The sequence below is a fragment of the Trachemys scripta genome, chromosome 24 (genome assembly GCF_013100865.1).
Source record: "Trachemys scripta elegans isolate TJP31775 chromosome 24, CAS_Tse_1.0, whole genome shotgun sequence".
Classification (NCBI taxonomy): domain Eukaryota; kingdom Metazoa; phylum Chordata; order Testudines; family Emydidae; genus Trachemys; species Trachemys scripta.
The window spans coordinates 8,083,697-8,087,645 of record NC_048321.1 but is presented as its reverse complement, the minus strand read 5'-3'; the positions used below and the strand labels follow the sequence as shown (position 1 = coordinate 8,087,645).

The window sequence follows — 3,949 nt, the reverse complement described above, 5'->3', positions numbered from 1 at the left end:
GGGGGGGGCGGCAGGGGACCCGGAGGGGGGACCGAAAGGGGGGCGCGGCAGGGGAGACTGAGGGAGCATTGGGGGGTCGGCGGAGATGGGGGGGACCGGGAGGAGCCATTGAGGGGGGCGGCAGCGGACCCGGAGGGAGCATTGGGGGGCTCGGCGGGGGGGGCCGGGAGGAGCCATTGGGGGGGGCTCGGCAGGGGGGACCCGGACGGGGTAAGTTACCCGTGGGCAGCTCCAGCTCCATCCCCGCGCTCGGGGTCCCCGGCCGGCCGGCGCTGAGGGGTCCCCGCCCGGGGGCGGGTGTCTGGCGGAGGCCGCTCCGGGACCCTCTCGCTGCGCCGCCGCCGCCTGCTCGCCGCTCGCCTCGCTCGCTCCCGTCTGGGGGAGGGGGGGGTGTGCGCCGCTCCGAACCCTCCGCCCCCCGGGTTTCCGCCCGGACGTCTTTCCCGGGGACACGGGACACTCAGGCACCGCCCACCCCCGGCCCGGGGCCAATCACAGCGCTGCGCCGCCACTCCCCCCGCACTGCGCCTGCGCGGCCCGTGGAGGCGGGTGTGGGCTTGATGGGCAGGGGGCGCGCTCGCGCCCCTGGCGCGCGACAGCAGCCGCCACGCCTGCCCCCGCCCCGTGCACCACCTCGTGCGGCCCTTCCCCCGTGCAGTCACCCTGCACCCCTCGCCACGTGCAATGCATCGCCTCCCTGGCAGCCTCCCGCCCCCAGCATCCCCGACACAACCCCCTGCAGCCCCCACCACAACGCTGTCCAGTGCCCCCCAGGCACTCAGCCCCAGGCTAGAGGGCTATTACAGGGGTGGGTGGGTGAGGCGCTGTGGCCTGCCATGCGCAGGGGGGCAGACTAGATGATCACGATGGTCCTTTCTGGCCTTAAAGTCTGGGGGTGCAAAAAGCTTTGCCGTATAATGCACCCCCCACCCACCCCCAGAACATCCAAGGGCAGCAACTGCCAGGAGTAGCGTTCTCCCACCCTGCCGACAGAAATACTTCCCCTGGCCTTTACAAGCTGCTTGTTAGATCAGCTCCCTCGCTCAAGCTGTCAAGGCCAAAAAGTATTTGTTGCTAATTTGAGATTGTATTACAAGTCTCATGATATTTGGTGTTCTCAAAGCCCCAGCTTCTGGAAGCATGTGATCTATATGCATCCGAAGAAGTGGGCTGTAGTCCACGAAAGCTTATGCTCTAATAAATTTGTTAGTCTCTAAGGTGCCACAAGTACTCCTGTTCTTTTTGCGTGACTAGGTGAGTATCTCAGCTTTCATTAAAAATCAAACAAACAAACCAGAAAGTTTCTAGCCTTTATGGTTCTAGAGAAATGCTGGAAAATATGATCCCAACGGTAGCCTAAAAGTTCAGAAACCACCAAAGCAAAGGGAAAGACCCAAAAGTATTAATTTAAAAGATCATTTAAAAAGTAATGCTTATTTTTAAGCCAATTTCATAGTTTGCGGGGGCGGGGCTGATTCATGATTTTTGAATGGTTGGGGTTGGTGCAGAGACTGCATTTCTGAAAAAAAACACTTGCTGAAACAGTAGAAATGAGCACATGAGGGGTTTTCTTTGGGTGTGATAAGGGAATAATGATGTCTAGGAGTTGTGAGGAAGACACAGACAGATGCAAAACGGTAGTGAATTTTACATTCTAGCACATGTTCAGCAAAGACCTGATCTCTTGCCCCATGACTGTAGGTTCTAGGCAGAGGGGTTACTTGAATATTTCAGAGTGGTAGCCGTGTTAGTCTTTATCCATTTTAGTTCAGCAAATACATTTAAAAAAAATTAACCCCCTCTCCTCCCCCCCCCAAAATTCTACTGTTTCACTAACTTATTAATTGCTCTGTGGATTTTGCTCCACGGTATAGCCTCTAGGTTGAGATAAACAAGAGGGTCCTGTGGCACCTTTAAGACTAACAGAAGTATTGGGAGCATAAGCTTTCGTGGGTAAGAACCTCACTTCTTCAGATGCAAGTAAGTGAGGTTCTTACCCATGAAAGCTTATGCTCCCAATACTTCTATTAGTCTTAAAGGTGTCACAGGACCCTCTGTTGCTTTTTACAGATTCAGACTAACATGGCTACCCCTCTGATAGGTTGAGATCAAGCATGGAAAATTTCAGCCCGAAGGGAGAATTTGAGAATGTAATTGATAAGCCGGATGGTCATGTGGGGTTACAATGCTGGGCTGGAACTCAGAAAATTTGGGTTCTGTTTCTGGCTCTGCCAAGAGCATCTCTCTGTGTGACTTCGGGGGAGTCACATCATTTCTCAATTCGCCATCAGTAAAAAGGGGATATGGCTTCATTTGCCTATTTAGATTTCAAGCTCTTTGCAGCAGGGATGTCTCTTGTTATGTGACTGTGCAGCACCTATCACAATGGGGCCCTGATGTTGGTTGTGGCCTCTAGGTAAGAGCAAGCAATTGCTACTTTTGGAGATTGTTAGTTGATGGTGCCTCTGTCTGTTGCACAAACAACACAGCGCTATCCTGAAGCCCCCACCTACTACGAAGAAGCTCCTCAGTGCAACCCTCCCCACAGCAGCTACATGGTGAGTTAGTGTGCAGCAAGCCAGGGTGTGAATGTACAGGGCCATGCACTAACGCACGGTGTGGTCACTTACCATCACTCCAGGACTTTCACTGCACAGTAGCAGTGTCCACATGGTGAGTTAGTGCGCAGCAAAGTGGCACGCTGTAGCTTCACGTCCTGGCTTTCTGTGCACTAACTCACCATGTGGATGAGCCCTGAGTAAGGTCTGCGTAATGGTCACTGAGATGCTGACGTACAGCAATGCAGGGAGAATGTTCCATATGGCAGGAGCTGCGGAGGAGAAGGCTCTTGCACCAGCAGCAGTGAAAATTCAGGGAAGGGGCTGGATCGAGCAGGGAAAGTGATTTGGGGCCCAATCCTGCTCCTCTTGAAATCACTGGGATTTTTGCTATGGATTTCATTGGGGGCAGGAGCAGGGCCTTAGGGCTAACCCATTGCAAAGCTAGTGGAAATGTCTGAGGCCCGGGGAATGTGGTTGCTCTTAAGTATGATATTGTGTTATATGGACTAATGGCCCCATCTTGAGATCCTTCCTCTGGCAAGCTGTCTCACTGCAGTCAATAAGATTTGAAGGAACTCACAAGAACATAAGAAAGGCTGTATCGGGTCAGACCAAAGGTCCATCTAGCCCAGTATCCTGTCTACCGACAGTGGCCAATGCCAGGTGCCCCAGAGGGAGTGAACCTAACAGGCAATGATCAAGTGATCTCTCTCCTGCCATCCATCTCCACCCTCTGACAGACAGAGGCTAGGGACACCATTCCTTACCTGTCCTGGCTAATAGCCATTAATAGACTTAACCACCATGAATTTATCCAGTTCTCTTTTAAACGCTGTTATAGTCCTAGCCTTCACAACCTCCTCAGGCAAGGAGTTCCACAAGTTGACTGTGCGCTGTGTGAAAAAGAACGTCCTTTTATTTGTTTTAAACCTACTGCCTATTAATTTCATTTGATGACCCCAAGTTCTTGTATTATGGGAATAAGTAAATAACTTTTCCTTATCCACTCAGCACCTGACAGGATCAGACCCTTAAGCAGGACCTTCCAAAAGGTCATTGACTCATACCCAGTATCCCTTGCCCCCTCCACTCTGTCCTCTTTCCAGTCTGGAATCCTTTTAACCACCGGGGGGGGGGGGGGATGCCTAAGCCTTTGCCATGAAATCATAAAAGCTCCTTCTTCCTCCTCTGCAATCGTTTTGGCCTGGGTGCCCCAGGAAGTCTGGGGCATAGAAGATGAGGGAGCAGAGGGAACAATGCTCTGTGGGCTGCCCTGGCGCTCAGACCCTGAAAGGAAAGGGACGGCTTGTTCCGTATGGGCTAAGGGGCACCAAGTGCTTTGCATTCCCCCGGCCGTAGGCTGCCAGCGCTCACAGGCGAGGCATGCT

General features: G+C 53.3%; 1 protein-coding gene across 1 annotated transcript in view; it reads right to left on the bottom strand.

The window, feature by feature from the left end:
* Positions 1-385, bottom strand: part of OTUD7B (OTU deubiquitinase 7B) — a 74,702-nt gene extending 74,317 nt beyond the window's left edge. Inside the window, exon 1 of the mRNA XM_034756475.1 lies at positions 220-385. The gene's annotated coding sequence lies outside the window, so the exon portion shown is untranslated. The remainder of the gene's footprint in view (positions 1-219) is intronic.
* Between the last annotated feature and the right edge of the window lie 3,564 nt (positions 386-3,949).